This window comes from Pelodiscus sinensis, chromosome 1 (assembly GCF_049634645.1).
Source record: "Pelodiscus sinensis isolate JC-2024 chromosome 1, ASM4963464v1, whole genome shotgun sequence".
NCBI lineage: Eukaryota > Metazoa > Chordata > Testudines > Trionychidae > Pelodiscus > Pelodiscus sinensis.
In genome coordinates, this window is record NC_134711.1 from 153,419,657 (window position 1) to 153,434,659 (window position 15,003).

Here is a 15,003-nt window from a genome sequence, read left to right on the forward strand (position 1 = left end):
ATATCAACACCAAGCACTACTTCTTTTCAAAGCACTTTGCAAAGATGAAAGGCAAGGTTCTGCCCCGTGTGACAGAAGGGCCACATGGCAGCTGGAACCCCCAGGAGCAGGGCTTCTAGTATGTGCAAGATGCCTACACACACAGACAGACGGACACACACACACAGTGCAGCATGTATCCCACTGGACTCCACAGCAGAATGCTGGGCAGTCTCTCAGAACACCCCTGTGATGAAGTAGGTTAGTATTATTATCCCCATTGTATAGATGGGAAAGTGGAATGAAGGAGGCTAATGACTTGCTAAGACTACAAGGAGTCAGTGTTAGACTTCATGATTCCCAAGCATACAGTCCTGTGCTCGGACCGTTAGCCCCCAGCGCTCTCATCACTATCATACCCTTAACACTAATGGTATATTTAAAATGAGCAAGGTTGGGTTTTAGAGTATTTAATTAGCATAGCCTGCTGGCATTGAATGGACTGAAGAGCCAGGGATCTGAAAGAACTGAATGCTGCTTTTGGCACCTCTGCTCTAATGATGTAATTGTGCTTCTGCCAAACTCAGCAGAGTGGCATTATAGTAGAGCTTTGTCCAGTGAAAAGTGAATAAACAGATTAAGCTTTTTACTGTAAATGTGACCTGACCTATAAACAGTAGGATCTTATTAAAAAACCACTGTATGTGACTTCAAATAGCAACCTGTTTTTTCAATGATTCATTTGCTGACCACTGGCCCAACCAATAACATCTGCCTTACTGCAGGATTGTGACTTTAGGTAATATGTGTGAATGGGTTTTTAATAGTTTTCTGCTGGGATGCTAAAGTAGTTCTGATAATAAGGCTATGTATTTAATTACAAGTACTCCATAAAACAGGACATTAGCATAGCTTATCAAAACAGTTTAATAAAGGGGGTTGTACTGAAATATAGCAAATTATATTTTTTTAAAAAAATGCAAGCACATTCAAAGGTAAACAAAAACTCAGTTTTGCTCAACATATCTGATGTGAAAACACATAGATAACAGAGTTTTAGACAGATTTTCAGCCTTAATTCTAAATGTGTGGCTTTGGGGAGTTTTCAAAAAGACGACAAACTCTGCCATTTTCAAAGCATTGCATTGGGTTTCAGCTATAGAGCTCTTATCTGAGCAAAGTATGTAAGTTAATTTCCTTTGCCTTAGTAGAACAAATGCTCTCCAGCTCTCTTGCATACTAGCAGTGTGTCTAATCTGTTCTACATTTGAAACCACAGCCCTTGTGATCAGTGGAGGCTCTTGGATAGAAAGTGAGTAGTGAAGTGGCAGCTAGTCAGGTATACCCCGCTGACTCTGGTAATCTTTTCCTTTCCCCATCCAACAAACCCTGTGTTTTGTTGCCCTGCAGAGCAGGCTGCAAGGTGTGGTGCTTGATTTTCAAAAGTGTTTCCTTCTAGACTTCAAAAGAGTGTGAAATGTTCAGAATCTCTGAAAATTAGGTCCTAGTTAATCTATTTTCCTGTGGAGCAGTGGCTTGAGGAATTTGGGGCAATTGGTTGTGGAATATTAATGTGACAATAATGGGATTCACTAGGAAACAGATTTGGCCAGGAAAGTTTTTAAAATTCTTTATTCTCATTTAATGATGAGCAGTATTGAAAAAGTGCCTAGAGATCAGTACTGGGGGGAGGGGGGAGCTAAGACTACTGTAATGCAAATCAAGATTAGAGCCCCCCTGTGCCAAGCACTGTACTGGCACATAAAATCACTCCTTGCTTTGAAGAACAAGCAGTCTAATTGACAGACTACAGTCTGGTGGAAACAGAGAGAATAAGTGATTCACCCAAATAAGTGGCAGACCCAAGAGCAGAATTCAGGCCCTCTTATCCCGGTCAAGTTCACTAGCCACAGGCTCACTTTGGTTCTTTGTGTTGTTGTGGGCGGTTCGGGGTGCGATCACCCCCTCCCCGAGCGAGAGGGGGGCTTGGTGAACCCCTTTGCCCTCTTTCCGCCAGTATCCTGCCCAGGGCCCCTGTTTATAAGCCCTGTCAATTAGGTGCGATCACCCCCTCCCAGGAAGGGAGGAGGGGTCAGCGGACCCTGCAGCTATCGCCCGCCTCTGCGGGGTGGAGCCTGAGCCCACAGTCCAGTCCCTTTTGCTGGACTGCCACCTCGTTCTGTTGTATGCCTGAGCCGGCGCTGCCTGAGATTGAATGCTCCTCGGAGGTGAGGGAAGGGGACCCGGTCCCACCCTCTCTCCGGGTCCCAGCCCGGGGCTCTAAGCGTCGGGGCTTGCTCGCGCCCCGATGCGGTAGACGGGGGTTATCCCAGCCGTAACCCATCTATCCACGGACGCCAAAAGGGCTCCGCCCCGGGCTTCTTCTTTCGAAAGAGGAATGTAAATGAATGAAATCAAAAATGCAAATGAAGCGCAGATTTACAAATCTCACGCTTCATTTGCATAATTGCATCCGATCGCTTTTTCAAAACAGGATTTTTTCAAAAAAAAAGCAGTCTAGACATGGTTCTTTTGAAAAAAACCCTTTTTCGAAAGACCCCCTTATTCTTGAAAAAATGAGGTTTACAGGGTTCTTTTGAAAAAGGGCGTGTTTTCCTGAAAGAACAGCGTCTAGAGTGCTTTTTTTCAAAAAAAAATCTTTTTCAAAAAAGCAATCAGATGCAATTTTGCAAATGAAAGCATGAGATTTGTGCTTCATTTGCATTTTTGATTTCCTTCATTTACATTCTTCTTTCGAAAGAGGAATGAAGTCTAGACGCACTTATACTTTAATCAATGTTCTTTGCCCATCTCTTCTCATCATCTGTTTTTACGTGAATCTTATCCTAAGCCTCATCCTACCCCCCCCCCTTTTTACATACTCCTACCTCTGTACTTTTAATTAGTTTCTAATGCTGACTCAGACAATATTTCATAGTCCAACATTTCTGCTTGCACTATACGTGGCTTGGTATTCTTATTCCAACCTAATAAATTGTTAATAATATTTAATAATAAAATAAGCCCATGTCTTGCAATCCACTCTTTTTCAAAATATGTACAGTTTAATGATGTGTATAAATTCTCTCTTATTGGGAAAAGTTAATATTTTAGTCATAATTGTTTCTAATACATTTCTTAATGATGCAAGCTCGTCAATTTTCTAAAACATGTCAGATATTGTTTTCTAGTTAACAGCTATATTTTAAATAATATTTTACTAATAAAATGTAAGGGTCATATTTTCATTAGTGGCACCCAAATAGCATCCATGAATTCTGCATTGGATCAAACCCTACACTGAAGAAAAACTAGTGCAGCTTTAAACTGATGCAACTGAAAAAAGAACTTAGCCAAAATCTTAGGTACATAAAAGCAACATTTTGGAATACAAAACTTACCTAGGTGTGCTGCACAATTTCCTATTTGTACATGCTTCGAAGTTGGCCAGAGCCATTCTTGTAATTCACGTTCAGCAGATACGCAAGTTGAATCATAAACATCCTGTGTTTCTCAATCTTTGTTGTTCTTGAGGGCAGTCTTTAGTCCTGATCCACCTTCCATTACGGTCAATGGAAAGAATCTCATTTAGGAGTAAATTAGAGCTAAATAATAGAACACTGAGAGCCAGGACTGGTGTCTGTAAACAAACATTCTGGGACTGCAGGAAATTTGGCCACAGCAATGATACGTGGACATCTGACTAACTAAAATCATTCTGGACCATGGATGTTGCCAGACTAGAATGGTTCAAATAGCATACAGATATACACAGGAGTGGCCCATGAGCCTAGGCAGACTCTGCGGTCACCTAGGGCACCGCCGGCTCGGGGCGCCCGATGATTACATCGCGGCCATTGACAGCCATGCAGGCCGGGGGCCAATCGCGCCTTCTGCCTGGGGCGCTAGCTGCCGCAGCTGGCTTTAGGCCGCTCCTGCAGATACACCAGGACAGACAGTTAGAACAAAGTAGGTCAAGCTAGCAGAATCTAACAACAGGCTTTTGAATCCCAGTCTAGACAAAGCCAATGGGGTAGAGATAAAGACCTTTTAAAACTTCATTCTAAACAAGTATCACAGGGGTAGCCATGTTAGTCTGGATCTGCAAAAGCGACAAGGAGTCCTGTAGCACCTTATAGACTAACAGATCATGCATCTGACCAAGTGGGTCTTTGCCCACAAAAGCTTATGCTCCAATACATTTGTTAGTCTATAAGGTGTTACAGGACTCCTTGTCGCATTCTAAACAAGTTAAGTTATATTCAGGCATGTGCTATCAGGATCAATTTCCCAGATTTCTCCTGGGATTTACCTCAACCAGCTTAATTTGTGCTAAAATACAGCTTGCCTTGTTTTGATTAGCGTTTTAGAAGGTCTGTGTTCAGCAAGCTAATTAAGTGAGCTAGCATCACAACTTTAAATCTTAGTCAAGACAAAGACAAAGAGTTTCGAATCTAAATAGACAAGACACCTACATTCATGTAATACTCAGCTGTATAGGCCCACACCAGGGATTTGCCCTCCTACAACTGTCTGTGGCAGCCTTACCAATGTTTGCACTTTAGCTAACCCTGTAGAAAGGCAAAATTGCAAATGTAGCTGCATCCATGGGAATTATGATTTTGGTTTGCCTGCTTACCTTAGATGTTAATATTGTTGCAACTATGTTAGGGGGTGATGGGTAAAATTCCCACTGTAGAATGTAGAATTCCCACTGTCTGAATTTTGCTTTGAGATGTCAGTTTTATTTGACTCTGAAAAGGAAAGTAAACCTAAAACACAAGAACCGAAATCATCATTCCTCCAAGCACCATAAAAACTGTCTTTCAGTGTACTGAAATCATGAATTCTATAGAGACCTACTGACTAACCACCCAAACTATTTTGCTGCCCACGGGGATCCTGAACGTCACCACTCACCTCCTATTTTAGACTCCAGTCCTGACAAGGCTTGTGCACATGCATCACTTTAAATACTGTGGATAGTCCTACAGCATTCAGGTTAGAAATTCATTTCAATGAATATACTCACTTTATGTGAAGATGCACACATAGAATCATAGGTTTAGAAGGGAGTCTAAGGGTCATCTAGTTTTTTCAGGATTAAGGTACAGATAATAGTTTCTTAAATACAGTATACCATTACAATCCCTATTTTCATTAATTACTTTTTATAAAATAAACCGATAGGTTTTCTATGTAGTACCTTGTAGCTGAAGAATAGAAAATAAACATTTACAGCTATTTTCATTGCCAGTATGTCACTTTTGCAATTCTCCTTTCCTATCAATTTAATAATCCAGCACACTGACTATTAAATTTCACCAATGCACTTTAAAAATGAAATCATATAGTTCCCTCACTAGAGACATGTGGTAACACTGAGACCTTGCAGAAAAGTTGAGAAATCTTGAAACATCAGCAATTCTAAAGGCCCTCAGCACTTCCCACTGGGACAACAGGTGCACTTAAAAAGGTACAAAAATCTGTTTTGAAATTCTTATTTAAGGGAATTCCATGACTGAGACTCTAAAAATCCGCTGCCTCCATTTTCATATGTTCACTCTCTGTAATGTTTCATAAACTCATACATAAAATGCAGCCTGTTCATATCCTGAAGTCCCCCTCAAGCCAAGTACTCACCATTCAGGGCAAGATCTTTACACTGATAGCACCTAGAAAAGAGGTTGATCCATTAACAAGACACAAAACAGACTGAAAATAAAGTGACGTGCAGAGAACATGTAAGAAAGAGAAGTAAATTAGACCCTGATGACACAAGCAGAACTGATTGCTCAGAGTTCATCTTGAAGACAAATTGTTAAGGGTAAAGTAACCCCTTGGCTGCTGTTTAGCATTTCAGATTAAATCAGACAGAACATACCAATTGCACTGCTTTACTCCGGACAAGATTTATTGAAGTCCCTTGCGAGCTGCTTTTAAGACTGCCACAAGTCCCCTCAGTATAGATTAGCTTAATCTTTACAACTTTGCTTCCATCTGCCCTTTCCCCACTATTATTTGGTATACCCTGGGAATTGATCCTTTTGGTCCGTGGGATAGTTTTCAGTGGGTCATTTGTTTCTTCTCTTCCAGGTCTTTGGTTCTGTGTGGGCATGAGTTCAGTCTACGTTTGGTATGCCTAACATTTTTTACTTTGGCTACACTACAGTGTGTAAACATTTTTGATCGGTGTCTAACATATATCTTTTAGGTGTATCCTGGTACATTGCTTCAGATAGGGCTCAAGATTCCACTGACATCAGTAAGAAATTAAAGGTGACTAACCAAAGACAAAGAATGAGTTTGTGCCCATTTATTTATTGGCATTCTTTGATAATACAGAGATGTGGATTGGAAAGTCACCCAGCTGTTAAGTTCTCTTTGCTCCTTTGGTCTTCTCCCACATTTTAGTTAAATACTTGTTCACAAAACCAAATAAAAGTACCCTCCATAAAGAATCACTTCCCCTCAGTAGCTTTATCATAGTTTCCTGGGTCTTCAATGAACTATTAAGACTTTCTGGAATTAAAAGTCTTGGATTTTGAACATTTAAAGAGAGACACACTCCATTCTTTTTTTAGGTCACCTTAATGGAAAGAGGAAAGGTTTTGAAAGATTAGGAGCAAAAATATCCAGTTACTATTAAATGTGTAGATAAATTATTTCATATCAATCTGCAGTAGCGTGTTAAAATATTATACAATTCACTGAAAACTTGGACAGCCTTCCCCATTATAACTGAAATAGAGTGTAAATATTCCATTGTCTACTACCAAGAGGACATTCCCTCTAGCTTCCCAGCCAGTAGTTGGAAAACAACCAAGGAAAAGACTGATAATTCCCAACATGCACTGGAGTCAATGTTAAAAGCTGGGGACAATACTTTGGAAGCCCACCCATGCCCACATGGTTAATAAAGCTCATAGATAGGAGTGCTTTGACTTTAAAAAGAAAGTCACAGTAACCTGGGACACAATGCAATGTACACTAAGCAGAGAGCAAGCTGAGTACTTTTGCTTTTTTCAAAAAATGCAGTTATTACATGTGGAAAAATGGAAGAACTTCATTCCTAAGGCTTTCATCAAGACAAACACAATTGTCTCCCACAAAACATGTTGTCCTAGATGCAAAGCTGAAGCTCAGTTCTACTGTGATTTCACCTCATCTGATTAACCCATGGATGGTCAGGCAATTTCTCTCTCAATGGTTCCATTATCAGTTTAAGAATATGTGCTGTCTGCTGAGCCCAAGAAAATGAGACGTTATAGCAAAAAGGAGAAAGTGAAACCTGTAATTAATAGGTCTGATCCTGTAAAGCCTTACCTATATAAACAGCTTTACTCATGTGAGCAGTTCCATTGACTTTTATGGGACTAATTGTGAGAACAAAACATTTCAATGACTGGGCCACAGACCAAGATTACAAAGAGAAAGAAAAGAGACAGTGTTATCTAATTCTTAGACAAGGAGATTCTTTCTTACTCTGCCCCTGACTCAGTGCACAAACGTAGGTAAGTTACATATGGCCAAAGATATTTAGGAACCTAAAGATGCAGTAGACAGCTTGTGGGATTTTCAAGAAGGCTATAGGTGCCTAACTCACTCCAAAATCAACGCAACCTAGGAACCTAACCTGTCTAGGTATTCTGAAAATCCCACTAAGAATTTACCTGCATCTTTAGATGCCCGAATACCTTGAATATCTAGCCCTTAGGCTCTACTTTAGGAAAACACATCTACACATTCCTGTTCAGGGTCACATTACAGCATGTGCATAACTGGATTTAATTTCAATGGGACATGATTCAAGTTGAGCATGTGCTTAACTCTATTCCTGAATTAGGGTATATCCAAGTGTGTTCTTACTCCTAGGACACCACCTCATGCCCAGCATTTACCTCGCACATCCATCCCCCTGGGGACCACTTTCTTGACAATAGTGACCACTCTTAGTCAGTCTCCTCTCTGGACTCTCTCACTGGGTGGGTCATCTGTGGCTTAGCCCTGTCTCCAAGTCAAACAACATTTCAGTCCCTTTCAGGATTTCAATTTTAAACCAAAGATCCTTTGCCCCTTCTAGACTCAGCTTCAATTGTCCCTTCTCAAGATACTGACTCTCTTGAGGGAAAAAATTTGGAAGGATCAAAGTACTTCTAAAACCAGTCTTCCACCCCTCATGGGCTTCCAGCTCATTTCTTGATGTCTGCAAACTCCATGGAATTCTGAGGTGCAATAAAAATGTCACAATCAGTATTTCCATCCCTCGGTCCTATTGTTTCCCTAATAGATGATCTATCCTAGAGTTTTCCTGGATTTCCTTAGCAAGGAGGTTAACTGTGGAATGACAAAGTAGGCAGAATGAGGATATTTTTCACTTCCTTCTTTTACATTATCTTAACTGTTATTCAGTTAAACAACAGGGGAAAGTTAAAATAGAATCATAGAATCAGGACTGGAAGGGACCTCGAGAGGTCATCGAGTCCAGCCCCCCAGTTTAATCAGTTGAATTTAAACTGATGTAAGAATATATAAAGTTCCACTCATTTAACTAACCTAGTACAAAATTAACATTGGTTAAACTGATGTGCGTGTGAACTAATCCAGAGATCGTCTTTCCAAAGAAAAGGTCAAAAATTAAGTTCCTCACTGGGATTCACTTCCCTTTAGATTTTGGAGTTTTATTGTTGCAAATAACAAACATGATTGTTAAATATCAGAAGGGTAGCCGTGTTAGTCTGAATCTGCAAAAGCGGCGAGGAGTCCTGTGGCACCTTATAGACTAACTGAAGTGTAGGAGCATAAGCTTTCGTGGGCAAAGACCTACTTCATCAGATGCATCTGACGAAGTGGGTCTTTGCCCACGAAAGCTTATGCTCCTACACTTCAGTAAGTCTATAAGGTGCCACAGGACTCCTTGCCGCTTTTGCATGATTGTTAAAGGTTTCCTGTGTCTCTGTCTTCTGATTTTTAAACAGTTTTATAGTGATATATTGCAAGAGTGAAATAATGGGTGATTTTTTTCCCCAGGGAAATCTGTTAATAAGTGAGGTTTTTTTTTCATCTCATGGTTTTTTTTTCCCCTTTAACAAGTGTAGCTAAGAAACCTGCAGATTAAATCATAAATCTTAATCTGGAACTGTGGGTTTACAACATAGGAGGTTCCATAAAAGAGCTCTCAATCCGGACAGTAGAATATACACCACAATATATACATTATTATCTGAGTTTTAATTTAAACAAAGTCAGAACATCAAACTAAAGATGGCCAAGATGTATTAGGTAATCTATTTTCCCCCAAGGCAGTACATTGTTGTACAATCTGTACACTGTTAATATTAAATAGTATGCCAAATACTTTCCTAACATTTTCAGTAACATTCTGAAGTTGCATATAAACCATCAGTTAATGGGGAAATAAGTCTGAAATTTCTTGAAATTTTCATGGCATGTCACATTGCAACCCAGAACATTCCCCTAGCTATGTCTAACAAAAACTGACTGCCAAAGGTTGGCAAGAATTTTATACTTGTAGTTAGTGTGGAAAAAGGAAATCTTATAAAGAGTCCTTGATCTTTGAGATCCCACAATGGACCAGTATAGGTTGTAGGAAGAACTTAATAAAATAAGGGACTTATACATGAGAGAGAACTCTTTAGAGGTCTACCAAAGCACATGGGATGAAACTGTGATCCAACTGAAATTAATGGCAGAACTCTCATGGACTTAATGAAGCCAGGATTTCACCCAGGGAGTCAAGTATCTATAGTCTCTCAGTCCTTCGGTCATATTAAATCTCTTGTTATTTTGGAAGAACTAGATTCTATCCTTTGAGACTTGAGAAAAGAAATATTTAAGCGTACAAGCAATATATCTAAGTGTTAGTGATGTTAATGTAAGCATCTTGTAACTTAATAACAAAGTCTACATGCAACCTAGCCCTTCAGTGTGTTGTGAAAGCATGTTATAGTATGTTATATGGCAGAGATAATCATGTTTTTGATTCACACACTCTTCACCTTCTTTTTGATGTCTGTTCTACACTGGATGCTGCTGGAGATGAAACTGCCAAAAGCCTCTAAGGGTATGTCTACACTTGCTCCCTAGTTCGGACAAGGGAGGCAAATGAAGCATACCAAAGTTGCTAATGAAGCGCAGGATTTAAATATCCCATGCTTGATTAGCATATTCGCGGCCGGTCGCCATTTTAAAATGTCGCTCTCCCGATTTAACTTGCTGCGTGTAGACGCAGTAGTCCAAGCCAAAATCCATCCCTCGAATTAACTGTTACTCCTCACTGCATAACAGTTAATTCAAGGGAAGGGTTTTGGCTTGGACTATCACGTCTACACGCAGCAAGTTACATCGGGCGACCAGCATTTTAAAACGGCGACCAGCCATGAATATGCTAATCGAGCGTGGGATATTTAAATCCCGCACTTCATTAGCAACTTCGGTATGCTTCATTTGCCTCCCTAGTTCGAAGTAGGGGGCAAGTGTAGACATACCCTCATATACTTGCTCCTGACATCCAGGGCTTCCAAAACTAACCAGGAGACAACAATCATGAGTCTTTAGAAAGAAGAGGTAGATGATCATTCATGCCATACTTCAGTAGAAACTCATGTCAAAGTGTTGACACAGAGGTAGGAAAAAATCTAAAAATAGCTTTTATGTCTGTCACATAGGATGTTTGATTGTTTCAATGTACTATAATGAACAAGCAGCTGCAGAGCCCAATTATTGCCTTGAGTGGAACATCAATATTGCACACTTCTTTGTATGAGTTTCCAAATTTTCCAGCAAGTCATAAAGCTGGAACAAGTTGTTTGTGCACTGACAAGAACATCACTCTCTGAAGTAGAATATATCACCTCTATGAGAAGCATCTGCAGATATGAGGTTTGAACAGATTCTTGTGGTGCCAGTGTCATGTTTTGGTGAGGTACATTTTTTTTCTATTATTAAGAAGCTGTGAATAGAATTCACAAAGCACCCAGCTACTTACAGTATTGTGAGAAACTATGGGTTCCCAAGACGAATCAGCATTCTAATTCCAGAGAAAATACACCATAAATTCCCTCCCAAATCTGAATCCAGAATCAATTTAGTTTAGGAGTTAGCACAATTGTCAGAATTTGGGGGTGAGTCCAAATAGTGAGTGTGCATGGAATCTGTATCTAAAAAAAATCAGAGATTGTGGCATAGAAGAAATTTTTTTTAGTGTCATGATTACACATCAAGTATTCTTATCTTTGATGGCCACTCACTATCATCATTAGAGAGAACTGCATCTCCAAGTTATTGCTAATAAAGGATGAAATGTGACAGTGACTCTTAGAGAAAGAAAGTGAATTATTGGTCAATGCCGACACAAATTGCATACTTGGTAAATTTTGTAGATATGGTATCTGAATTTGAGAGAACGAAACCTTAGAGGAGGTAAATGGGACCACGAACTGTGGTAAGCAGTGAGTGTTTGTAAGGAGGGGCCCATAGATATTACATCCTCTTAGCCTGTGTTTATATGAAAATAGTGAAAGAAATTCATGTTTATACTTCTGGAAATATCATTTAGTGCAATTGAATATCCCCTTGAGATTTCTGACAGGAAACAAGATCTATTTTCCCAGGTCTGTTTCCTTCAACTTTCTTCCAAGATAGGTGGATTTAGATCAGGAAGTTACAGTACTGAACCATTTTGCTGCAAAGCTCAGTAATTATTATCTCAATGTGAACCAGAAATTCTGGAATTACAGTTCTGACTCTGACCCTCTCTATGCTATGTTGTAAGCATTCCAGCAGGTTGTGCCACCTGGCAGAGGTGGATTAAGATTTATTGGGGGGGGGGGGGCTGCACCCCATTAAAACATGATTGTAAGAAAATGCATTAATACAAAACCCTTTTCAATGTTTTCACACTGCACTAATAAGAAAGTAAATCATACCCCAGTTCATTATGCCTACATTAACTGCTCAATTTTTCCACATAGCAAATGAATATGGCTAGATATAATCCACAATATCACAGACAAATCAGTCATTCACAGGTGTTACAAGAATCAGTCATTCAAAGGTCAATGAGTGGTTCTTTCATATGCTTCACATTTTCTTAAACCTAACCCTTACACATTTTTGCCACTTATTGATCCTAGTATAGTCTAGTTTTCCTACTGAGGAAGTAAAGTTGTCTGAAAGACAACAGCCACAATTCCAGAAAGTATCTTCATTAAAATAAATAACCATAAACCTCTAGTAAAATAATTATATTGTTTAGAACTTTGAGTTTCATCCAATGGTGGGAACAGGTTTAAAACATGACCAATGGAAAAAAATGTTGAAGGAAACTGATGTGTGCCCAAGTGACTTTCTGCAAAAGGCAACTGAAATCAAATCATAACATTTTACCAACTAAGTTTTATGACTATTTCATCTAATCTTCTTATATGTTTACAATGAGTTACACTTTTAAAAATAGATGCGGTTCTAATTAGCCATAGCACAACAGGAAGTTTGGCCATTACAAAACCAGTGAGAACATAGTTTTTCCAATAATTCTGTAGACAGAGAATATTCCTTGTTATACCAATGCCTCACCATCAGTGTAATGGAGGGGAAAAGTCACTGGAACTGAAGGTCCCCACAAGACAAATGTCTCCCATTTCTCTATCTGTGTTTGTCCTTTATGTTTTATCCCTCGACCAGACTTGGCTTTGGCATTCACATAGCGACAGAGAACCTTTATCCCATTACAACGGTTGAGTCAACTGCCCATCTTTAGTGAGTAAATGTGGGTGGACCACAATTCATTTGTGAAATTTGTAATTGAGTATTTGTCTTTCAAAGATGTGGACCAGTGTAAACCACGTCAGTCCATGCTAAATGAGGGAGAAATACATACAAAGACCTTAAAAGCATAGCCTGGGATAGATAGCACAATAGTCTTTAATCCAGTGCTAAGGTAGGAGAACTATATTATAGAGGGTTTCATATGAGCCGCGCGGGTGGCTAAATAATGCCATATATTACAGTGTACACCTACACAAAGATCATAAGACTATGAACAACATGCACAGGGATGTGGGATTCACAAAAGTCTCAGGGGTGCAGATGGGAAAATGGGGCTACATCATGTCATAACAGGATGTGGTAAATAATCTTGCATTGTGTGCTGTAGGAATAGTGGCATGCAAAGGTCTTGAAACTATGGATGAAGGCAAAAAACAAATCCCCTGTCCCACTATATATTTTGCAATCACCAAAAGATACAAGGGGAAAAAACCTTGGAAGAGAAAGAGAGAGAATAGGTCAAACCTGGGGGAGAGATGCAATTAGGCCCCACCAACAGGGTAGTAAGAAGAGAGACAGTTGCTCCAGGACCAGGTAATTCATGGGCAGCCGGGGCTCCCAGCCACCACTGCTGTGACAGCAGCAGTGGCAGTAGCTGTAGCCCTGGGCCCTTTAAATCACCACCGGAGTGCCATGCCATGTAAAAGAAGGGAAGCGGCATGACATGCTCTGGGTGGCACAGAGGTTTAGTTGCCCCGCCCACCACTTCTGCCTGAGTTCCCATCCCTTTCAGGAGTACAGAATGCCCCCCACCCTGCCCAGGTACCCACAGAGGCTATTGGTGCCCCAAGAAGGAACTGAATATTGAGAGGCAAAGAAGAGGCCGTGGGGGCACCTGTCTATGTGGGTTCACTTACCTCAGCTGCTGCTAGTGGAGCTGCCCTGATTACATAGGAAATTAGATGATTTCTCCAAAAGTGCCGATAAGAGTTTAGACCAATATTTCCACAATGGATTTGTGGGGTTTGAGTGTTTCAGTTTTTCAATCATCAAATTGTGCTGCATTTTCTGAAAATCGGGTCCATAGTAAGCACTTTCCAATTTGGTATACAAAAAGTAAACCACCAACCAACTTTGCCTGAGTGTCCACACCAATTAGGATAAGGATAGGCAAAAGTCAATGAAAGTCTTTCCAGGGACTTCCATTGTCTTTGTCTCAAGCCCTCAGAACTTCTATGTATCCAGGAACAAAATGTGTCATCTTTTCTGAATCTACAATGAAGCTGTTAATATATTTCTATTACTTACACAAGGCAGTGCTCACAATGTATTCCAATATACTATAATTTATTATTACAGCTGAGGGTTTACCATTGTCTAATATGGATTTTGTTTGATGTGTCCATAGGGGTCTGATTCTCTTTTATATTATCACTCTGCCAATGTATCGTGGCCTTAAAATGAGAATAAGCATAATTTACATCCTTTTTAAGGCTTTTTACATAGCGAAAACTGTGTAAAGAAGCCATAGGGTAAATGAGAATCAACTCTTATATTATTAGTCACCAAGCATGCTTCAATATTTATTTACAAATAATAGTAGACAAATGTAAATGTGATTGATTTTTGTGGGGCTAAAATTATCTGAGGATTGTTTAGTTGATAACAATTCAAAAACATTTTTTAATAATTAAGGCTTTGTACATACAATGTTGCTCTCTCTCTATAGCCCAAGGTATACATTTTTCTCTGCCATCTTTCCCATGTCCTTTCAGGTAAACTTCCTGAAATGATAAAAAACATAGAAAATTAGGATTAGAAGAGACCTCAGGGGATCATCTATTCCAACCAACTGATTGAAGCAGCACCAAGCCGAACTAATCATCCCAGCCAGGGCTTTGTCAAGCCGAGACATAAAACCTCTAAGGATGGAAATTCCACCATCTCCCTAGGTAACCCATTCCAGTGTTTCCCCACCCTCCCAGTGAAATAATTTTTACTAATATCCAACCTAGATCTCCCCCACAACAGCTTGAGATCATTGCTCTTGTTCTGTCATCTGCCACCACTGAGAATAGACTAGCTTGCTCCATCTTCTTTGGAACCCCCCCTTAAGGTAGCTGAAAGTTGCTATCAGGCTGCCTCTACTGAACAAGTGACTTCATTATAACCCTTTGGTAAAAAGACTGATAGGTTCAGGAGGTAAGCCAGCAACCTGGGGAGACTGTGGTTCAA

The 15,003-nt window shown here is 39.9% G+C and overlaps 1 long non-coding RNA gene across 2 annotated transcripts in view; it reads right to left on the reverse strand.

The window, feature by feature from the left end:
• Window positions 1–13,680: 13,680 nt before the first annotated feature.
• The window catches only part of LOC142819644 (uncharacterized), a 33,650-nt gene continuing 32,327 nt past the window's right edge, over window positions 13,681–15,003 (reverse strand). For both annotated transcript variants that reach the window (XR_012897505.1, XR_012897506.1), the window contains exon 4: window positions 13,681–14,552. This is a non-coding gene — a long non-coding RNA (uncharacterized LOC142819644). The remainder of the gene's footprint in view (window positions 14,553–15,003) is intronic.